The sequence below is a fragment of the Bacillus rossius genome, chromosome 1 (genome assembly GCF_032445375.1).
Source record: "Bacillus rossius redtenbacheri isolate Brsri chromosome 1, Brsri_v3, whole genome shotgun sequence".
Lineage (NCBI taxonomy): Eukaryota > Metazoa > Arthropoda > Insecta > Phasmatodea > Bacillidae > Bacillus > Bacillus rossius.
Window position 1 is genome coordinate 373,763,660 of NC_086330.1, and position 24,602 is coordinate 373,788,261.

At 45.9% G+C, this 24,602-nt stretch overlaps 1 protein-coding gene across 1 annotated transcript in view; it reads left to right on the forward strand.

Moving 5' to 3' along the window:
* Positions 1 to 467: 467 nt before the first annotated feature.
* LOC134528499 (mucin-2) overlaps positions 468 to 24,602 on the forward strand; it is a 105,001-nt gene continuing 80,866 nt past the window's right edge. Inside the window, exon 1 of the mRNA XM_063362167.1 lies at positions 468 to 872. The gene's annotated coding sequence lies outside the window, so the exon portion shown is untranslated. The remainder of the gene's footprint in view (positions 873 to 24,602) is intronic.

Below are 24,602 nucleotides of genomic sequence, written 5' to 3' on the forward strand. Positions count from 1 at the left end.
TTGAGTGCTGGGTTTGAGACCCAGAGAAACAATGTTGGTACGTATAAAGCAATTTTAAAAGTTTTTTCAGCGAAATTCCACTGATTTGCAGTAGTTATTATCAGTTTTAAATTCAGCGTGCACCCGGTCTCCGCCAGTTGTTGCACCGCTGCTTGCAGGCGGAGAAAGCATGAAGAGATGTACGCGATGGGAACGTTGTTGACTTAGAAAGGAGAAACTCTAGCGAGCCATCTGGCTCTCCAGATGCCAGCGCGCTTGTTATGAACGGATTATATTTATTCTTTTTTGGCGATTTCCTGTCACTCAGAACGAGACCTTGGCGGAGTTATCAGCGCACGCTGTTTGTTAGATACCGCGAAGCATTTCGCGAAAATAATGTCCCGCCAAAGATACTGCTTTTTTTTTTTTGCTTCGGCTGCCATCTCGAAGCGTTGGCGGCCGGCGCCGTGTGGTTTTCGTTACGTCATGTTTCCGAGGAAGTCGGGGCTGACTCGGGACTTGGCTCGGTCACCTGCCCGAGCCCCCCTCTCTCTTCTCTCCTCTCCACCAACACGACGCTGGCTGGTCCATGTTTGATGCCGCTGCCAGCTTCGAACCAGGCCGGTCAGACCCGCGCGCGCCTCCGTCTGCCATCTTGGCGCTAGTGTCGCGCTGCGCTCGGCCGAAGTCGGTCGTGCACGTTCGGGAGCTGCGGCTCGAGCGAAGGAAAAAAAAAGGTTCGAATTACAAAACGAGATTTTCGAGGTCAGCCGATTTTTGCGAAAAAAAAATAAATAAATAAACGAGAAAAGTGACAAGTGAAAGCAGTCGTCTTGCGGCGCGCTGTGCGAACTGCCTTCGAAACAGGATACACGTTCACCTGACTCGCTAAGGTAAGACAGATGAATTTGAGTGTTTTTGAAAATGACGGTGAATTTCACCAAGTCTTCTGAGCGTGACTTCAATTGAAGTTTAGTGTTTGAAATTATTTTTTCTACAATTTTTTTTTTAAGTTCAGATTCTTTTTTTTTTGTGCAAAAACCGAGCTGAGTTATTGTATTACGGTAACTAATAAAAATAAAAATATATTTTGCTCCGTGAAACCGAAAGTACCAACATCAAAAACTAAATAGTTAAATTTTTGTTGTTTAAACATACGGTACGTACGCAGAAGGTTGCGAAAGTGTTTGGTGATTGTAAAATAAGGCAAATGTAGCCGCGCTTTGTGGAGATTCAAACCCGGCAGCTGTTGCTGACGTTCATTGTTCTCGCACTGTCACGATTGAAGTGACAACGGTATTGGAACAGTACATAACATTTGTTTCATAACAGTCGTTAGCTCACTGTGTTCTTATCTAGTTTTCTTGTGAATTTTGCTGTTGTAAACAAGTTTTACACGTGTCACGCACATTTATCCGCGCACACCGATAAAAAAAAAAAAAAGCATTTAGAGATAACGATATGTAACAAAATATTACATTTAACAAAACAGAAATGCTGTCACCTGACTATGCAAGGAACATGAAAGATATAATAAGCAGATTTAATGTTTAATTAATTTGAATACATATATTCTATAACATCATTCAGCTATCGCTCAGCATTTCACAACAGTACACTGTGCAGGGGGGGGGGGGGGGGGGGGGTAGGAAACACATCCTTTAAAAATATGCATAAAATGATACACAGTTAGAAACAATAAAAAAAAGGGTTCCGTTCAAATACTTGACCAAAGAATTAACACAGTACGTCATGTTTGTATCAGATTCTGTTTATGATTCCGAACTTCATTTTTTTATAGATGAAATTTTGTTGTCTTAATTTTTTTTTTCCCAGTGAAAGTGATTTTCATATTAAGTTTTTTGGTAGTTATTTGAGCACCAATTTACCGTTGCTTTTTAACATTAATCAAAACAGTTTTGGAATATATACCTCCAAATTATCCCATTTGGATTTGATTCACTGTAAGACTGCCATGAAAAAGTGCACTCTTTTTTTTTATTAATTAACTGCTTAGTAGCATAACTATGCTAAATACAACTGACGCAAGACTGCGAGAAAACCAAGGTCGTTTTTAAACATTGCCGTTATTCACAAAAAAAATCTTCAATCAAAAGAAACAGGTGAAAAAAAAATTCATATGTCTATAGAGCTATCGCAATTGTCTCGGAAGTTGAAACTCAGAATAATAGCATGAAAGTAATGCCAACTTTCGGTGACCAACATCTTTTTTAAGTAAAAAAAATGATGATAGAAGGAAACAAAATCACCAGCCTTGAGTGTTTGCATCTGAGAAGCTATCGGAATGCATCTGTTACGTGTGACTATATAAAGAAATGCGGGAACATCAGTCATGTCATGTCCAACTTGGGTTGATAAGTTTTCGTCTTGTTTTTCTCGCATGCTTGCGTCTCTTATGTGTTTATAAACCCGACTTTAATGGTTTCTGTTATAAATGAAACACAGATTTGCAAGATCTCCGTTGATAAATTTCGAGAAAGTAATATGGGGTAAATTGGTTATATATATATATATATATATATATACACATATATATATAAGTTAATGACCCTCATACTGTTAAAAAAGTTACTATGTGTAAAAGTAATTTTGTATTGAAATAAAAAAAAATTAACTACAAAAATATAAAAAAAAAAATATTTACAATTTACTTCAAATGGGATAATTTAGAGGTATAGATTCCGACCCTATTTTGGTTCATGATTAAAAAGCCGGGGTAAATTGGTGCTCAAACAACTACCAAAAACCTTTACACACTTTCGCTGTAAAAAAAAAATGTTTTCTATTAAAAAATAATAATTGTTATTTAGGTTATAAATTGTAATAAAAAAGATGAAAACTTAGTTTTTTATTATTCTTTAGTAAATATTTGAACGGAGACAAAAAATTCTGTTTGTTTTTTGAATGTATAAGTAACATTTGGGGCATATAATCCAAGTAACATAAAAATGCAATCGTTTTTAACTCTTATGTATTTTCCCCACCGCTGACCAATTCCATGTTACCCTGTTTAAAAACCACGAGTGCATATAGGAGTTTAATTCTTAAAGGTCAATATAAGAGGAACGTGTGTAAATCCCCGGTGAGCAGTTGCGAAACGGTGTGCGATAGCGGAGCTGTTATTCAACCCGCGCTGATAAGACATCTCGTCTCGAACACATTATCAAGCAGTGCCGTGGCTAGGTACCCGCGGGTAGCGTGACAACTGCGCAGTCGCACAAGGTCGGTGTACACCTCGTGTCCGAACGCCGTCCACAGACTGCGGGGTAGAGACCGGAACAATTCGCCGATTCATTCGGCGATAGGCTAGAAGTCAAATACATATATATTTTAGATTATTTTGCTATTGGCTTACTGTTCATCTGTACGAATCTCAACCAATTATAAACCCTCAACCAAAGAAGGATCGAATCACAGACTAACCAGCTGAGACGACTCACAAGTCAGCAGCCAATGAACTGGTAGTTGTTTTCCCGAGTGTACAGGGGAATGTGCGGTCTATCCTGAATAATGTTGAAACCGCGAATTTTTCCGGTCCCTACTCATGATCCAACGACCTTGGCCGGTAAGTACGCCGTGTTCCCCGCCCGCGGTGTGTTCCCCCGCGACCAGGTCGTCGCGGAACGCGGCATTGCGCTGCCTGCGCGAACTGGCCGTTGTTCCCCCCGCGCCGGAAATAGCCCCGGGCCTCTGGCGCCGCCGCCAACTGCGAACTGCGTCTCCGCTGTCGGCGCGGACCCGCCGACCCCGCCCGGTCCTCGCGCACTGTTTGGTCCAGCCAGCGCCCCCGCTGTCATCTCCCGTCCGCGGGCGGCAGGTGATTCTTAGGGGGGCGCGGAAGACTGCCATATCGGAAATGTACCATAATAACAGTATTCCGCCTGGCCTCTAAGAAAAAGGCGGAAAAAGTACCATAACAGAAATCTGCCATGAGTAGAGACCGGAAAAATTCGCGAATTCATTTCGCGATAGGCTAAAATACAAATCGTTTTATACCTCAGTGCTGCCTCTGCTATTGGCTCACAACTCACCTGGATGACTCTGGGCCAATGAGAAACACTCGACCAAAGCTTTATCGAATCACAGGCTGCTACGTTGGGACATCTCACAAGACAGCAGCCAATGAGTGGGTGACATTTGACCGAGTGTACGTAGAACTATGGAGTTCATCCTGGAGGTCATTGAACCCGCGAATTTTTCCTGTCCCTATACTGATGCAGTAAAAAGGCAAACCTTTTTGGAATCTAGACTATCGCGAAATGAATCCGCGAATTTTTCCGGTCTCTACTTGTAACCTGCTAATCACTTTATCAGCTGCAGCGGAATAACTGATGGTGTTGAGAAACAGCCAAGCGACCGCGATAAACATAGAGGGGAACGGGGCAGCCCAAGGTCGCCGGTTACTGCCAGTTGACATCATCGCCGCCAGAGTGCTGCACTCGTTATCACGTCGTGCGTAATTTCATTGAATCTGCTGCGCGCCGCGTCGCGACCACAGAGCAAGGAGGATAAAAAGAGTCGCGACTCAATGCTATAAATAACGCTCTTATTTTCTATGGAAATCAGCGAACTCTGCGGTATTCATAAGCAACTTAACAACCCAAAAGTCGTTAAATTTCCGAAAGTAAATGTGAGTAACCTTGATTTTTTTGTTTCGTTGTTTGTTGCAGGGAATATTCACCATATAATAGTATTTAATACGGAACAACCAAAACACAATGTTAAAATGCTTTATCGTTTATTTCAAAAATTAAAAACAGCATAGTCTCAAAGTATGAGTGTTGAAAATCATAACCTCAGTTTAAATTGCAAAAAAAAAAAAAAAAATGTATACGGGCACACGTCTGCACATGTGCACATGGCAGCCATGATTATTTCATTGCTGCCAACATTGTCAAATATTATTCCAAAGTATAATATTTTGAAATTATACTCAATACGCCACTTCGTTAATACAGCATTTCATAAATTCTGAACTGAGGATACTTTTTTTTTATTTAAGTCATGTTTAAGAAAATTCTATGTTTTCTTTATATTTAAAACTTAATAGTAGAGACCCGTGAATTTCGCGGATTCGATGACCTCCAGGATAGACTCCAACATGGGCGCAAATCTGTAGGATTTCCAGGGGGGGCCCGTGAATTCTGTGGTTTAAGAATTTTGCGCTAGAGGTCAACCGAAACAAGTCTTCTAGATGATAAGCTCGTATGTTATACACTTTATTTTTACGTAAGTGATATTAACAATAAAGCGGAGCAAAATATGTTTCAGTAATTATTAATTAATGACTATAAGAAGTGATCTCTCAAACATGTTTGAATAATTTCCTGAACTAAATACATAAAATATCCATGAAAAAATCTATAAAAATAATATACGTGAATATAATGCAAATAGATAACACCCCACCCATACATTACCATTTTCCAAAACTGTTTATTCTAATTTCAGATCTTGAAGCAAAATGTCAGCTTCACCGTAGAGACCGATTAAGTTGCTAAGAAAATCAGTAAAAATTTAATATTAGGGTAACAGATCTTATAAAATCATCTCAATCTGACGAAGTTTGAGATGTAAAGAGTGGGGTTACATTTTAAGGCTTCCGTACCCAAAGGGTAAAACGGGACCCTATTACTAAGACTCCGCTGTCCGTCCGTCTGTCTGTCCGTCTGCCACCAGGCTGTATCTCATGAACCGTGATAGTTAGACACAACAAATACTAAAAGCATAGTAAAATAAATATTTAAGGGTGCTCCCATACAACCAACGTGATTTTTTTGTTCGTTTTTGTTCGATATTGAAAACGGCAACATGTAGACGCTTGAAATATTCACAGAATATTTAGTTATATATTCACTTTAAAAATAAATGATTAAATCAAAATAAAACAAATATTCAAGGGGGGCTCCCATACAACAAACGTGAAAAAAGAATAAAATTTCACAAATGATGTATTTCTGTTGCCGCTATAACAAGAAATACTAAAACAGAATAAAATAAATATTTAAGTGGGGCTCCCATACAACAGACATGATTTTTTTTGCCGTTTTTATAGATAATGGTACGGAACCCTTCGTGCGCGAGTTCGACTCGCACTGTGTCGGTTTTTTTTTATGCCACATCACATAATTACTGCGATTCAAATGCTGTTCGTGAAATTTTTTGTTCACAGTTTTTGATGCGCCCTAAATACCCAAAGCGCCAAAGCTAATAAACAGATCAACATCAAATGAACAATCGAATCATATTAAAACCCTTAAAAACTATTTTATTTAGTAAAGGCATCAACCAGGTAAAAAAGAAAAAAATAACTTAATGACACAAATGAAACATCTCGGAGATAGAACTATGAAATTTATCCTACAGCTAATTGAACCACATACATTTATCGGCTTATATTTAGTATAATCAGTATTTTGGCAGTGAATTATTTAATTAAAATATGCCACTTGATTAGGTATTAAAGAGGCGCGTTTGCTTCCTTATTAACTTAAATACGAATGTGTAACGTTTAAATACTTCTTTCTCTTTCTTACTTCTGTTTACTCGTGCAGTGTTGCAGTTATAAAATAACAAATGTTATAAAGTGATTATCGGCCATGAATTGTGAAAATTATCGTTTGATAATAAAAGGGGAGTGATTTTAAATTCCATATTGACGAGGAAAAAATTTTTTTCCTGTATATTCACATGTAATGTACAGAGCAGCTAGCCTTATTACAGAATGGAGATGAGCTAAAAAATTCCAGAAAATGGTATATAAGTTTAAGTTCGTAAATAAACTAAATTCTGCTATAATTACTACTGTTAAAGTATTAAGTTGGTTATTTACTGGAAAAAATAACGTTACATAATCACTTAAATAAAATATATTATCTAACTAATAGTCACTACTTATAAAACAATCAAGCTTACCAGGTGAAAATCAGATTCTGTTTTCCGTTTCTTCCGCGTCACGAACTTATCCATGTTGATGTTTGCCAAGAAAGCAGAAGACTGGCGCACATGAGAGCAAAACCACTTTAAAAACAGACTACCTGAAACCTATAATACTGTCGTTTCAGAGGACAAGGTAGTGTGGGTAACAATGGGGAGGAAATGCTAACGGAACCCTACCCTAGCTTCGTCCTTTGGAATGAACGGTTTCTAGGAATTAAGGGGTTCAAAGTTCTCACTGGAAAACTCCATACCATGGCTTTCGCAGAAGGGGTAAGGGAAAATAACTACGGAACTCGAAGGTAGGAATGTAAAGCATGTCAAAGTGTCTGTCCTCGTTGTAAATAATAATCTGATATATATGTTGTGTACACCATTAACTTTAAAATCACGAAGTGGGCCCCCCCAAGGAGGGGCCCATTAATTCCAGGGGGGCCCGGGCCCCCCTGGCCCCCCCGGGATCTACGCCCATGGACTCCAATATCCTCTACACACTCGGGCAAATGCCAACTGTTCATTGGCTGTTGACTTGTGAGTCGTCTCGACTGGGTGGTCTGTGATTCGACATTTCTATGAGTGAGGGTCTCTAATTGGCCCTCAGTCCTCCAGATTAACAGAGAACCAATGACAGAAGCAGCACTAAGGTATAATTATTTGAATTTTAGCATAACACGAAATGAATCCGCGAAATTCACGGGTCTCTACTTAATAGGCATTTTTCAACCGCACGGCATTTTCAGTGGCCATGTGCCGCCTATTCATTTGCGCCTCCCTTGAACGCAACATTCGCGTTAGGAATCTAAATGATCTCGGTTTCAATATTGTTTTCATGCCATAACCACTTTCTCTCAATTGATGTTGAAACTTTGGTTTCGTCAAAGCTGAGTGCATAATTTAGTGGAATGCCTGAAGTTATTAACGAGTCACTGCTGTAATTAGTATCCCCTGTGAAGTCGTTGGCGTTTTAATTTAATTTGGGACTGACTACAACTTTAATAATACTAATACTGTCAATAGAAACAAGAACAGGGTAACTGAAAATCTCCTAAAATGTGTAATCTCTAGGGACCGGAAAAAAATCGCGGTTTCAATAGCCTTCAGGATAGACTGCACATTCCCCTGTACACTTGGGCGAATAACGCCAGTTCATTGGCTGCTGACTTGTGAGTCGTCTCAGCTGGTTTAGTCTGTGATTCGATCCTTCTTTGGTTGAGGGTTTATAATTGGTTTAGATTCGTACAGATGAACAGTAAGCCAATAGCAAAATCATCTAAAAGGTACATGTATTTGACTTCTAGCCTATCGCCGAATGAATCCGCGAATTATTCCCGTCTCTAGTAATCTCTGATTTAACGAAGGCAAATTTCCAGTTATAAACATACAACCAATATGAAGACTTCCCGTTTCTATTTCTCTCTGTATTATCATTGGACAACGGGCTATTTTTACGCGCCTTGAAGGACAAGAAGTCAACAACAAAGTTACAAAATGCAAGAGATAATGCAGGCAACGAGCAGATATCTCCAACTTGACTCTGGCTGGAGTCTTGCTTGGGACCAGAAGATAACGCGAATTGTGCGATTTATATTGCGTAGACGCCGTGCGGGTTGTGGTAGCTACCACACCATTCTCGCTGATCAGAACTCTTTTACAAACAATACATATAATACGACCACTGATTTTTCATACAAAAAAATTGGTTGTCTGTAAAGTCGGTTTACGGACGATAGTTTAACGTGACAACGTCATAACAAAACATTCATGAAATGATTGCATACTTTTATAAATAAAATTGAATCATTTTTATTGAATTATCACTATTTTGTATGGATACAAAGAAGGAGTGAAATTAAATCTACAATTTCATTGATAAATTTACTTTTATTTGCATTCATTAAATCAAATATGTTTATTACTTTAACGAAATATTATTTTAACTATAACTTTTATACATGTTTGCTATTTAACTTCTTCCAATCTGTGTTATTTTGTTAAGGATAGGACGATGATAGGAAATGTAGGAAACGAATGGGAGTGTTTCAAGTTTAATGTGCCTCGAAAAAAGCAAATCGATGGTTGTTCCAATCGAGTGGAAGAGAGATCGATGCGGCGCAAGCGTACAATGAGCGTAACGGGACACATCGTAACGGGACAATGTGTGTAACGGGACACATTTTCGTGCTTGCAGCCGGCGTTCATCGATTTATTAGACGTCACGTTAAAAAAACATTCCAAGGCTAGTAGGTACGTTTTAATTCTGTTTCATGTAATTTAACTTCATTTAATTTATTTCAATACATTTGTTTCATTTAATTTCATTTAGTATGAATTCATCTTCTTGTATGCTTTAAAATTCAAATCATTTCGTTTCATTTGGTTTTATTTCACATCCATTTGTTTCGTTTCAGATTATTTCGATATTTTTACTTTGATATGTAGAGTTACATAACATTTCAATACATCTGAGTTTTTTTCTTTGATTTATTTCGTTACAATTCAAAAATATATATCATTGAAACTCGTTTCTATTAAACGCTGTAGAATCGTCTTATGTCTCGTTGGTTGAGTTTCTTTCAGGTATGAGCGCACGAACTTCTCTTGCATGCAGTCGCCAATTAGGCAATTACTAGCGACTGGGAAACTTGCCTCTAGGATAGACTCCACTGCCCTAAGCATACTCGTGCTGGATCGACCTTACATGACCTAGCTACTGACCTGTTAACCGAAATATACTTTATATACTTTGTTTGTTGAATGTTCCTCGTTGGCACAGAGCCAAAGTTAAAGTTTTTGAATTCCAACAGGAGAACCGCTTGGTAAAGCGCCAGTCCTGCCAACAATGGGCTCATGTAGAGTGCGCATACACTGGAGGGGAAAAAAAATGAAACTGTAGTCTGTTGTGATTTGTGTCATAAACAAAAACAAATCGATAGTGACCGGACAAATTTGCTGATTCATTTCGCGAAAAGGCTAGAATTCAATTAGCTGCTTTCGCTGTTGGCTGCCTGTTCATACCGACGACTTTGTGCCAGTGGGAAAGCTCAATCACAGAAGTGTCGAATCACGGGCAAACCAGCTGAGATGACGCAACCCGAGTGTACAGAGGACTATGAATTCTATCCTGAAGGTCATCGAATCCTCGAATCTTTCCAGTCTTTACAAATTTAAGAAATAACGTGTCGTTAAAAAACATTATTTTGATTCGAAAATTGGAGCAATCCTACCTCGTTTTTGCTATGTTTTAATAAGTTTTTAGTCATAAGCTATCAAGTTCTATTCGTGTATTTTGTATGGATTTAAATATCAAATTATTTCAACCGATATGTGCTATGTAGAAATATGACTTTTATTGTTGTCATTAGTGCCAGGCATCGTTTTGCCCCTGTGTAAGAAGCAAAACAAGATTTCGACAGAACAAATGTTATTAAAAAAAAATAGCAGCTGTCATGCAAACAAGCATCCATATGCACACCAAACGTAAAATGTATGTATAGAGACCTGAAAAATTCGCGGATTCAATGACTTCTAGTATAGCTTCCATTATCCTCTGCATTTCTCAAGCAAACACGCGTGTTCATTGGGTGCTAACTTGTGAGGCGTCTCCACTGGGTGGCTTGTGATTCGACGCTTCTTTGGTAAATAGTCTGCCATTGGCCCAGAGAGCTCCAGTTAAACTGTGAGCCAATAGCAGAACCAGCAGAATTGTTCACAAGTTTGAATTTTAGCCTATCACGAAATGAATCCGCGAATTTTTCCGGACTCTGCGTATGTACTCTGACATCAGAACGAGCGATCTCATTGCCCTGTGTCTCCTGCACGCCAGCTTGAACCTTGACCTTCACGCAGACACCGATTGGAGAATGTCTTCTTGCAATCCCAGTGTTTCCACGAGTGACCACCGCCGGGTGACGCCAGCGCCCCTAGCGGCCTTCTCCGTTACCGCGAAGACGTGGCGCATATCGCGTGGTCGTCTCGTGACGTCACACTCCAGCCTTCCGCCACTGGGCCTTGACGCTGACGCCAAAGACCATTCTCGTTTCTCGTTAATATTGTCCACGAGTTGTTGGGGTGCCCATAAAAGGATGTCCCAGTTTCAATGGTATCTTATAACTAGGGACCGGAAAAATTCGCGGTTTCAATAGCCTTCAGGATAGACTGCACATTCCCCTGTACACTCGGGAAAATAACGCCAGATCATTGGCTGCTGACTTGTGAGTCGTCTCAGCTGGTTTGTCTGTTGTGATTCGATCCTTCTTTGGTTGAGGGTTTATAATTGGTTGAGATTCGTACAGATGAACAGTAAGCCAATAGCAAAATCATCTAAAAGGTATATGTATTTGACTTCTAACCTATCGCCGAATGAATCCGCGAATTTTTCCGGCCTCTACCCATCACTTACAATCCGCCAAATTACGTAGCCTTGTTACAGAACAACAACACTCTTAACTGTGCTTCATTAAAAGCAAGTTGAACCTAATCATACTGAATTTAAATGGGTCAGCTGTTGTCCGCCCAGGGCGGGCCTGGGTCCCCGCATGCCTACCACTGTTGCATCACCATCAGTGGCATGTAGGCGCCGTGTAGACGTAGGTGTGTGTGTGCGTGTGTGTTGGGAGAGCGCCAAGCCACGACGTCATCCTGGCGGCCGTGCCCTGCCCACAACACGGCGGGTCCCTCCCTGGCTGACTCGGGCCGTCCCGCATCCAGGCCGCGTCCAGCACAGACCATCAGCCTCCCCCAGTAGCCATGCAGTGACACCCGCCCGTACGATCACCATCTCGGACATAATGTTCGCAGGGCTTTCACGGCCATTGTCTGAAGTAGCTTGGCTTCTGGGTTGTAGCCGCGTCCTTGGCGAATAATTCACCGACGTTTTGGTAGATATTGTAGTCGCCGTCATCAGGGAGCAGAAGGTAAATTACCTACAGTAGGTGACTGCTCCGTGATAATGGCAATTGCAATGTCTTACCTACAGTAGGTAAATGCTCCCTGATGATGGCGACTGCAATGTCTTACCTACAGTAGGTAACTGATCCCTGATGATGGCGACTGCAATGCCGACCGAAACGTCGGTGAATTATTCTCCAAGGACGCGCCTACAACCCAGAAGCCAAGCTACTTATTTACAATTTTGGACGTCTATATTTTATCGGAAGTGATTGTTTAAACAACGGGAATTCTCGTCCATTCTCACCGACCATCATCAGGCAATGTTTTAGATGTTCCAGTATTGCTGTATGTATATACAGGAAAAAAAATTCGCAAATTAAATTACCTCTAGGAGAGCCTCCATTATCATCTACTTTTCTCAAGCTAGCCCATGCTTTCGTTGGGTGCTAACTCATGAGATTTCTACAATGGGTAGCTTTTGATTCGATGCTTCTTTGGTTGATAGTCTCTCATTCGTCCAGACAGTTCCAGTTAAACTGCGAGCCAATAGCAGAATAAGCAGAACGATGCACATATTTGAATTCTCAGCCGAATCACGAAACGAATCCACGAATTCTTCCAGGTTCCTGGCAATTGGTGAAGTAGGAAGTATGGGTCAGGACAGATACCACCAGTCCCGCGATTCTGCTCCCGTACACATTTCCCAAAACGTTTAGTTACACTTCACGAGTCATTAGCGGAGAGATGCAGCTTGGGGAAATTGTTTTACAACCACACTGGTCTGGTCTTACAAAATTTGAACTACATTACACTAACGTGATTGCCTCTTTTGGAAATTAAGGTAAATGTACGGCCTGCCCTTGCTGATTGTCTGTGAGAAGCCACTGCCACCATGTGTAGTGTTGGATGGTAAACAATATAAAGAGATTTAAAGTGAATCAGCTACGTCGACAATGGAGAGGTCCAGATGACAAGCTGCTCCATCAAAAATTTACCCAGATGCCTTAGGAACTCTTTGAAAAGTTCATTGGTCATGTAACCTTTGGGTGATTTTTCTACCAATGTTCCTGCTGGCAAGTTATCGTTCAACTCCGGCTTCAACCGTTTGCCTTTGGAGATGACCATAAATGGTATTGCAGTACCGAGTGCGTTTACACATCCCGCAATGGTGACACTTTCTGCATGTTCCGATGATTGTAAGTGTACACGTTTGGCACCTTTCAGTGCCAGCACTGTCTGTTGATGGTGAATCCGTCTGGCGGCAACCTTTCTCATCCATGTTGTACATCCGCTTGGGATGACTTGCTGGATCAAGGTCTTCGTAGGTTTGACTGATTGTTTGCAAAGTGATCTGCAACGCGGCAGATGAGCGACGGGAGGTGCGCCGCTGGCTGGCGGGTCTCGGGTTGTGCGCTTCGCGGCTCGCGGACGCCGCCCCAGGCTGACGGCTGGCAGAGGAGGAGCAGCTGGCGACCTTCCCCGAGGCTGACACACGGCGAGGCGCGCGCCTCGCGTCGAAATAGCCTCGCCAGAAGGAGGCGCCATCCCGGCCTGTTCGCGCCGCGCAACTCCCGAGGCGCAAGAACGGGCAAACCCAACAGAAGCGGACAGCCCGGCATCTCATCGGTAGAGACCTGTAAACTTCGCGGATTCATTTCGCGATAGGATAGAGTCCAAATACTTTTGACATTATTTTCCTTCAGTGATTGGGCCACAGTTTATCTGAAGGACCCTGGGCCAATGAAAAATCTTTAACAGAAGAATTAGCGAATCACGATCATTCTAGTCGACAGGTGTTACGAGTCGGTAACCAATCAGCAGATGTAATTTGCACGAGTGCATAGAGGATCATGGAGTCTGTCCTTTAGGGATTTGAAATCGCGAATTTTACAGGACTCTACTCATCGGCCACTTCGCTTCAAACCTCTGCCCAAACGACCTCTACAGAGCCGGACAGTCTGCGCCGATTCACGGTGAAGTTAGCTCGGAACTCGTTGTGATATGCCTTGTCAATATGCTGTGCTACAGATCGTAAATCTGTGTTTAAACATTAGAATAAAGGAAACGCGGAAGTTATCCAACTTGAAACTAACTAAAAGTTGAACAGTACCGTGTACAATCGAGCACGCGCAGTCTCTGGCCAAGGAGCACAATCGAGTGAGTTACAGTCTTTGCCCACGGAGCGCAATCGAGCGAGCTACAGTCTCTGGCCAAGGAGCACAATCGAGCGAGCTGCAGTCTCTGGCCAAGGAGCGCAATCGAGCGAGCTACAGTCTCTGGCCAAGGAGCACAATCGAGCGAGCTGCAGTCTCTGGCCACGGAGCACAATCGAGCGAGCTACAGTCTCTGGCCAAGGAGCACAATCGAGCACGCGCAGTCTCTGGCCACGGAGCACAATCGAGCGAGCTACAGTCTCTGGCCAAGGAGCACAATCGAGCGAGTTACAGTCTCTGGCCAAGGAGCACAATCGAGCGAGCTACAGTCTCTGGCCACGGAGCACAATCGAGCGAGCTACAGTCTCTGGCCACGGAGCACAATCGAGCGAGCTACAGTCTCTGGCCAAGGAGCACAATCGAGTGAGTTACAGTCTTTGCCCACGGAGCGCAATCGAGCGAGCTACAGTCTTTGGCCACGGAGCACAATCGAGCGAGCTACAGTCTCTGGCCAAGGAGCACAATCGAGCGAGTTACAGTCTCTGGCCAAGGAGCACAATCGAGTGAGTTACAGTCTTTGCCCACGGAGCGCAATCGAGCGAGCTACAGTCTCTGGCCACGGAGCACAATCGAGCGAGCTACAGTCTCTGGCCAAGGAGCACAATCGAGCAAGCTACAGTCTCTGGCCAAGAAGCACAATCGAGCGAGCTGCAGTCTCTGGCCACGGAGCACAATCGAGCGAGCTGCAGTCTCTGGCCACGGAGCACAATCGAGCGAGCTGCAGTCTCTGGCCAAGGAGCACAATCGAACGAGCTACAGTCTCTGGCCAAGGAGCACAATCGAGCGAGCTACAGTCTCTGGCCAAGGAGCACAATCGAGCGAGCTACAGTCTCTGGCCAAGGAGCACAATCGAGCGAGCTACAGTCTCTGGCCAAGGAGCACAATCGAGCGAGCTACAGTCTCTGGCCAAGGAGCACAATCGAGCGAGCTACAGTCTCTGGCCACGGAGCACAATCGAGCGAGCTACAGTCTCTGGCCAAGGAGCACAATCGAGCGAGCTACAGTCTCTGGCCAAGGAGCACAATCGAGCGAGCTACAGTCTCTGGCCAAGGAGCACAATCGAGCGAGCTACAGTCTCTGGCCAAGGAGCACAATCGAGCGAGCTACAGTCTCTGGCCAAGAAAAAAATCGAGCGAGGTACAGTCTCTGGCCAAGGAGCAAGATCGAGCGAGCTACAGTCTCTGGCCAAGGAGCACAATCGAGCGAGCTACAGTCTCTGGCCAAGGAGCACAATCGAGCGAGCTGCAGTCTCTGGCCACGGAGCACAATCGAGCGAGCTGCAGTCTCTGGCCACGGAGCACAATCGAGCGAGCTGCAGTCTCTGGCCAAGGAGCACAATCGAGCGAGCTACAGTCTCTGGCCAAGGAGCACAATCGAGCGAGCTACAGTCTCTGGCCAAGGAGCACAATCGAGCGAGCTACAGTCTCTGGCCAAGGAGCACAATCGAGCGAGCTACAGTCTCTGGCCAAGGAGCACAATCGAGCGAGCTACAGTCTCTGGCCAAGGAGCACAATCGAGCGAGCTACAGTCTCTGGCCAAGGAGCACAATCGAGCGAGCTACAGTCTCTGGCCAAGGAGCACAATCGAGCGAGCTACAGTCTCTGGCCAAGGAGCACAATCGAGCGAGCTACAGTCTCTGGCCAAGGAGCACAATCGAGCGAGCTACAGTCTCTGGCCAAGGAGCACAATCGAGCGAGCTACAGTCTCTGGCCACGGAGCACAATCGAGCGAGCTACAGTCTCTGGCCACGGAGCACAATCGAGCGAGCTACAGTCTCTGGCCAAGGAGCACAATCGAGCGAGCTACAGTCTCTGGCCAAGGAGCACAATCGAGCGAGCTACAGTCTCTGGCCACGGAGCACAATCGAGCGAGCTACAGTCTCTGGCCACGGAGCACAATCGAGCGAGCTACAGTCTCTGGCCAAGGAGCACAAAAGAGCGAGCTACAGTCTCTGGCCAAGGAGCACAATCGAGCGAGCTACAGTCTCTGGCCACGGAGCACAATCGAGCGAGCTACAGTCTCTGGCCAAGGAGCACAATCGAGCGAGCTACAGTCTCTGGCCACGGAGCACAATCGAGCGAGCTACAGTCTCTGGCCAAGGAGCACAATCGAGCGAGCTACAGTCTCTGGCCAAGGAGCACAATCGAGCGAGCTACAGTCTCTGGCCACGGAGCACAATCGAGTGAGTTACAGTCTTTGCCCACGGAGCGCAATCGAGCGAGCTACAGTCTCTGGCCACGGAGCACAATCGAGCGAGCTACAGTCTCTGGCCAAGGAGCACAATCGAGCGAGCTACAGTCTCTGGCCAAGGAGCACAATCGAGCGAGCTACAGTCTCTGGCCAAGGAGCACAATCGAGCGAGCTACAGTCTCTGGCCAAGGAGCACAATCGAGCGAGCTACAGTCTCTGGCCAAGGAGCACAATCGAGCGAGCTACAGTCTCTGGCCACGGAGCACAATCGAGCGAGCTACAGTCTCTGGCCAAGGAGCACAATCGAGCGAGCTACAGTCTCTGGCCACGGAGCACAATCGAGCGAGCTACAGTCTCTGGCCAAGGAGCACAATCGAGCGAGCTACAGTCTCTGGCCAAGGAGCACAATCGAGCGAGCTACAGTCTCTGGCCAAGGAGCACAATCGAGCGAGCTACAGTCTCTGGCCAAGGAGCACAATCGAGCGAGCTACAGTCTCTGGCCACGGAGCACAATCGAGCGAGCTACAGTCTCTGGCCAAGGAGCACAATCGAGCGAGCTACAGTCTCTGGCCAAGGAGCACAATCGAGCGAGCTACAGTCTCTGGCCAAGGAGCACAATCGAACGAGCTACAGTCTCTGGCCAAGGAGCACAATCGAGCGAGCTGCAGTCTCTGGCCACGGAGCACAATCGAGCGAGCTGCAGTCTCTGGCCACGGAGCACAATCGAGCGAGCTGCAGTCTCTGGCCAAGGAGCACAATCGAGCGAGCTACAGTCTCTGGCCAAGGAGCACAATCGAGCGAGCTACAGTCTCTGGCCAAGGAGCACAATCGAGCGAGCTACAGTCTCTGGCCAAGGAGCACAATCGAGCGAGCTACAGTCTCTGGCCAAAGAGCACAATCGAGCGAGCTACAGTCTCTGGCCAAGGAGCACAATCGAGCGAGCTACAGTCTCTGGCCAAGGAGCACAATCGAGCGAGCTACAGTCTCTGGCCAAGGAGCACAATCGAGCGTGCTACAGTCTCTGGCCAAGGAGCACAATCGAGAGAGCTACAGTCTCTGGCCAAGAAGCACAATCGAGCGAGCTACAGTCTCTGGCCAAGGAGCACAATCGAGCGAGCTACAGTCTCTGGCCAAGGAGCACAATCGAGCGAGCTACAGTCTCTGGCCAAGGTGCACAATCGAGCGAGCTACAGTCTCTGGCCACGGAGCACAATCGAGCGAGCTACAGTCTCTGGCCAAGGAGCACAATCGAGCGAGCTACAGTCTCTGGCCAAGGAGCACAATCGAGCGAGCTACAGTCTCTGGCCAAGGAGCACAATCGAGCGAGCTACAGTCTCTGGCCAAGGAGCACAATCGAGCGAGCTGCAGTCTCTGGCCACGGAGCACAATCGAGCGAGCTGCAGTCTCTGGCCACGGAGCACAATCGAGCGAGCTGCAGTCTCTGGCCAAGGAGCACAATCGAGCGAGCTACAGTCTCTGGCCAAGGAGCACAATCGAGCGAGCTACAGTCTCTGGCCAAGGAGCACAATCGAGCGAGCTACAGTCTCTGGCCAAGAAGCACAATCGAGCGAGCTGCAGTCTCTGGCCAAGGAGCACAATCGAGCGAGCTACAGTCTCTGGCCAAGGAGCACAATCGAGCGAGCTGCAGTCTCTGGCCACGGAGCACAATCGAGCGAGCTACAGTCTCTGGCCAAGGAGCACAATCGAGCGAGCTGCAGTCTCTGGCCACGGAGCACAATCGAGCGAGCTGCAGTCTCTGGCCAAGGAGCACAATCGAGCGAGCTACAGTCTCTGGCCAAGGAGCACAATCGAGCGAGCTACAGTCTCTGGCCAAGGAGCACAATCGAGCGAGCTGCAGTCTCTGGCCACGGAGCACATTCGAGCGAGCTGCAGTCTCTGGCCACGGAGCACAATCGAGCGAGCTGCAGTCTCTGGCCAAGGAGCACATCGAGCGAGCTACAGTCTCTGGCCAAGGAGCACAATCGAGCGAGCTACAGTCTCTGGCCAAGGAGCACAATCGAGCGAGCTACAGTCTCTGGCCACGGAGCACAATCAAACGAGCTACAGTCTCTGGCCAAGGAGCACAATCGAGCGAGCTACAGTCTCTGGCCAAGGATCACAATCGAGCGAGCTACAGTCTCTGGCCAAGGAGCACAATCGAGCGAGCTACAGTCTCTGGCCAAGGAGCACAATCGAGCGAGCTACAGTCTCTGGCCAAGGAGCACAATCGAGCGAGCTACAGTCTCTGGCCAAGGAGCACAATCGAGCGAGCTACAGTCTCTGGCCAAGGAGCACAATCGAGCGAGCTACAGTCTCTGGCCACGGAGCACAATCAAACGAGCTACAGTCTCTGGCCAAGGAGCACAATCGAGCGAGCTACAGTCTCTGGCCAAGGAGCACAATCGAGCGAGCTACAGTCTCTGGCCAAGGAGCACAATCGAGCGAGCTACAGTCTCTGGCCAAGGAGCACAATCGAGCGAGCTACAGTCTCTGGCCAAGGAGCACAATCGAGCGAGCTACAGTCTCGGGCCAAGAAGCACAATCGAGCGAGCTACAGTCTCTGGCCAAGGAGCACAATCGAGCGAGCTACAGTCTCTGGCCAAGGAGCACAATCGAGCGAGCTACAGTCTCTGGCCAAGGAGCACAATCGAGCGAGCTACAGTCTCTGGCCAAGGAGCACAATCGAGTGAGCTACAATCTCTGGCCACGGAGCACAATCGAGCGAGCTACAGTCTCTGGCCAAGGAGCACAATCGAGCGAGCTACAGTCTCTGGCCAAGGAGCACAATCGAGCGAGCTACAGTCTCTGGCCACGGAGCACAATCGAGCGAGCTACAGTCTCTGGCCAAGGAGCACAATCGAGCGAGCTACAGTCTCTGGCCAAGGAGCACAATCGAGCGAGCTACAGTCTCTGGCCAAGGAGCACAATCGAGCGAGCTACAGTCTCTGGCCAAGGAGCACAATCGAGCGAGCTACAGTCTCTGGCCACGGAGCACAATCGAGCGAGCTACAGTCTCTGGCCACGGAGCACAATCGAGCGAGCTACAGTCTCTGGCCAAGGAGCACAATCGAGCGAGCTACAGTCTCTGGCCAAGAAGCACAATCTAGCGAGCTACAGTCTCTGGCCAAGGAGCACAATCGAGCGAGCTACAGTCTCTGGCCAAGGAGCACAATCGAGCGAGCTACAGTCTCTGGCCACGGAGCACAATCGAGCGAGCTGCAGTCTCTGGCCAAGGAGCACAATCGAGCGAGCTACAGTCTCTGGCCAAGGAGCACAATCGAGCGAGCTACAGTCTCTGGCCAAGGAGCACAATCGAGCGAGCTACAGTCTCTGGCCAAGGAGCACAATCGAGCGAGCTACAGTCTCTGGCCACGGAGCACAATCGAGCGAGCTACAGTCTCTGGCCAAGGAGCACAATCGAGAGGGGCGTGGTCCTCGCTCGCGGGTCGCGGATGGCCCACTTCCTGGGACCCGGGGGCGCGGTCCGTGTCGCGTGACTCCCGGGCCGGGGTGTTGTCAGTACAGGCCGCCGCGCCGATGTGACTACACCACCAGGGGAGCCCGGCTCTGGTTACTGCCTGAGCATTCGTATTGCGTCTGTCCGTGAAACTACCTGATTATCACTAGGAACCGGAAAAATTCGCGGGTTCAATGACCTGCAGGATGAATTCCATAGTTATACGTAAACTCGGTAAAATGTCACCCACTCATTGGCTGCTGTCTTGTGAGACGTCCCAACGTAGCAGCCTGGAATTCTATAAGGCTTTGGTCGGGTGTTTCTCATTGGCCCAGAGTCATCCAGGTGAGTTGTGAGCCAATAGCAGAGGCAGCACTGAGGTATAACTATTTTGTATTTTAGCCTATCGCGAGATGAATTCGCGAATATTTCCGGTCTCTAGTTATCACGTACTGGAAACAATCGCGGGTTCAGTGATCTCGTTGACCTTTTCCACAGTTCCTTGAATACTCGGGTGAAAGACACCTGTTGTTATTGGCTGCTGACTTGTGAAACGCCTCGTTGAGAGTTTCTGATTGGTCGACTGTCTTCAAGATAAACTGCGACCCAATAGCAGAAGGTATACAAATCCACTAAATTTTCTTTTCATTGGCTGTTTCAGTCTTTATGGAGGACTCGGGTCCAATGAAGGACCCTTACAAAAAAAAATAGAACTGCATGCAGCCCAGTGAACATGTTTCACGAGTAGGTAGCTATTGAATTATGCGTAGAGACCGGAAAAATTCGCGCTTTCGATGACCTCCAGGATAGACTCCACAACCCCCTACACACTCAGGAAAATGCCACCTGCTCATTGGCTATTGACTAGTGACACCTGTCAACTGGGACGCTTGCGATTCGATAGTCTTTTGGTTGAAGGTTTTCCATTGGCTCAAGTCCTTCAGATAAACTGTAAGCCAATTGCAGAAACAATATAAAGGTACAGTTGTTTGGATTCTAGCATATCGTGAAATGAATGCGCGAATTTTTCCGGTCCCTAATTATGCGTCATTTGTCCGAGTAGTGGAAACTAATAACTTTGGTCACAAATTAATTCAGGGATCTTCCTTTATTTCCGGGTGATACTGAGTTTACTTGCACTTTTAACGAAATAAAAAAAAACACACGTGTGAAGTCTTTATATCCCACGTACATGTACAACTCAGAACTCGGAGATTGGAATCCAAGCTAGTTTATACAAAGATTCCAGTGGTATAGCTTGAACTACAAAAACCCTTTAATTTATTTGAGTTGCATTCTTCGTTGTAAAGTTAGTAAATTTACTTTAATTTCTAACAGAGGCATTCACGTGAGTATAATGAAGTTCAAATTTTATAAGACCAGACCATTGTGGTGGTTAAATATTTTTCAAGTTGCATGTCTCCGCTAATGAACCGTGAAGCGTAACTAAACGTTCGCAAAATGTACGAGATCAGATCGCTGGACTGGTGGTATTGGTCAGGACGGTTGCGTTACTGCATGGCTACTGGGGGAGGCCGCTTCTCATCCATCTGATGGTCAACGTCATGTAGGCGGGGCACCATGGCAAGGTTAAGGCCAGCCTACCCGGGAACACACGCGGTGCGCAGAGCTTCAGGGAAAAACAACGCCATTTCAAAATTACTCAAGCCATCCGAGTTGGGTCTGCTTCCGAAAAGCATTTAAGAGTTCGCTGAGGGCCGGAAAGTACTTTTGATTTCGGATTAAGTTTTTAAACTGTATTTTTATAAGAGTTAGAATGGCTAAAACACACGTTTTCAGAGTAATGTGTAGGCGTAAAACAACCAGTACAGATTCTTGAAAGCACTTAAGGGACTCGCATTACCCCTTTATCTTCATTTCTCCTCCATATAATGTTACAGTCACAGCTCAAATTTCACATTTATCATTCGACGACGAGAAGACTGCGAGCCAGCTCAGAGCCTTGCGCTTAGAGGCTATAGCGTGCCAGAAATACCACTTATGATAAGTGCCTATTGGTTCGCAGTTTAACTGGAGCTCCCCGTGCCAATGACAGACTTATCAACCAAAGGAGCATCGAATCACAAGACACCCAGTGGAGACGTCTCACAAGTTAGCACCCAACGAACGCTTGAGAAAAGCAGATGATAATGGAGGCTCCCCTAGAGGTAATTGAATCGCGAATTTTTTTTCCCCTTGTATCCACCAATCGCCATATTGGAACAACCAAAACATTGCCTTACGATGGTTTATTGAGAATGGATGAGAATTCCCGTAAGTGTAACAGTCACTTCCGAAAAAAAAAAAAAACGTCCGAAATTGTTTTCACAGAGGTGTGTATTTTTCCGCGGGAAAACGTGTAAACGCTCGTTAGACTGCAACAAGTTATATATACAGAAGCCGGTTTCTTCCTTGTGATTGGCGGTCGTCTGCGAGACGGGTTTGCTTCCGCATTGAATTTTCTTTTAGGCACCGGTGAGTTTCTTTCAGTCAAAACTAGGGCCATGAAGATTTCGCGAAAATATCCCGAGAGTAGCTGGAAGTTAAAGCACTGTAGCATCGTCTGTGTTTCGTGATTGGGTGAGTTACTTTATGGTGCATGTCGATTGTTACAACAACCAATCACACTAATTCAGTGTGGAAGCAAACTCGTCCTTAGTGGCTCGTGCCAACAAGGCAACGACTTCTCTCGCAGACGGCCGCCAATCACAAGTAAGAAACCGCTGGTGTGGGTATACCTTGTTGCAGAAAAGTAGGCGTTCAGATTTTTTCGCGAAAATTTCCTGCCCCTAGTCAAAACATGACACGACTCTCATCTATAGGGACCGGAAAAATTCGCGGGTTAAATGACCTGTAGGATGAACTCCATAGTTCTACGTACACTCGGTAAAATGTCACCCACGCATTGGCTTCTGTATTATGAAATGTTCCAGCTTAGTAGCCTGTGATTCTTATAAAGCTTTGGTTGGGTGTTTCTCATTGGCCCAGAGTCATCCAGGTGAGTTGTGAGCCAATAGCAGAGGCATCACTGAGGTATAGGGGCATGCACATTTCGCGAAAAGATTCTAAGAGTAGCTGAAAGTTAAAACACTGTAGCATCGTCTGTGTTTTGTGATTGGGTGAGTTTCTTTCAAGTGCATGTTACAACACCAATCACAGTGATTCAGTGCGGAAGCAAACGCGTGCTGAGTAGCTCGGGTCAAACAAGGCAACGACTTCTCTCGCAGACGGCCGCCAATCACAAGGAATAATCCGTTGCTGCGGGTATACTTTGTTGCAGTCTAATAGGCGTTCACATTTTTTTCGCGAAAAATGCCTGCCCCTACTGAGGTATAACTAAATTTAAATTTTAGCCTGTCGTGAAATGAATTCGCGAATTTTTCCGGTCTCTACTCGTCTAGTCTCGAAATATTTCCGCGAGACGTATGCTCGAGCCTGAGAGACAGCAGTGTCCGCGCCTGGCCGCAGCATGTGACGCCGCGGTGGTGACGGATGATTGGTTGGCAGGCCGGCGGGACCATGGGGGACTCCGCAGGCCCCAGGCGGGGCCCACGCGGGCCCAAGCGAGGCCTCGCCTACTGCCAATTAGCGGCCACCAGCGCACATTCCTGCTGCCCACGCCTTCCACCACCCCCCCTCCCCTCCCTTGTCGGGCTCACGCCTAGACTGCACTCTCTGTTGCTCGTACTACCCGGCTTGTTTTACATCATACATGTAGGGACCGGAAAGATTCGCGGTTTCAATAGCCTTCAGGATAGACTGCACGTTCCCCTGTACACTTGGGCAAATAACACCAGTTCATTGGCTGCTGACTTGTGAGTCGTCTCAGCTGGTTTGTCTGTGATTAGATCCTTCTTTGGTTGAGGGTTTATAATTGGTTGAGATTCGTCCAGATGAACAGTAAGCCGTATATGTATTTGACATCCAGCCTATCGCCGAATGAATCCGCGAATTTTTCCGGTCTCTACTAATCATACATAGATAGAGACCGGAAAAAATTCGCGGATTCATTCGGCGATAGGCAAGAAGTCAAATACGTATACCTTTTAGAAGATTTTTTTTTTTTTGCTGTTGGCTTACTGTTCATCTGGACGAATCTCAACCAGTTATAAACCTCCAACCAAAGAAGGATTGAATCACAGACAAACCAGCTGAGACGACTCACAAGTCTGCAGCAAATGAACTGGGCGTTATTTGCCCGAGTGTACAGGGGAATGTGCAGTATATCCTGAAGGCCATTGAAACCGCGAATTTTTCCGGTCTCTACCAATCATACATCGAGACCGGAAAAATTCGCGGATTCATTTCGCGATATGCTAAAATGCAAATAATTGTACCTTTACGCAACACATGCTATTGGTTCAGTGTTAACCTGTGAGTACTGTGGGCCAATTATAGTCCCTCAGTCAAAGCAGTATCGAATCACGAGTCTCCCAGTTGAGACGCCTCACGGGTCAGTAGCCAATGAACACGTGACGTTTCCCCGAGTGTGCACAGGATCGTGGAGTCTATCCTGAAGGTCACTGAACCCGCGAATTTTTCAAGTCCCTAATCATACACATTTTTCGTGTGCCATAATTTAGGGACATGCATTTTTTCGCGAAAATATTTCGAGAGTTAAAAACACCGTATCATCGTCTGTGTTTCAAGACTGGTCCCATTTCTTTCAGGCGCATGACTACTGTCAGCACACCAACGGCAGTTATTCAGTGCGGGAGTAAACGCGCCCTGAGTGGCTCGGTCAAATAAGGCAACGACTTCTCTCGCAGATGGCCGCCAATCACAAGGAAGAAACCGCTGGTTTGGATATACCTTGTTGCAGTATAATGGGCGTCAGATTATTTTTTTTCACGAAAATTACATGCTTCTAACAATCTTTAATTATAAAAAGTTTAATGTTTTTTAAATTATATTAT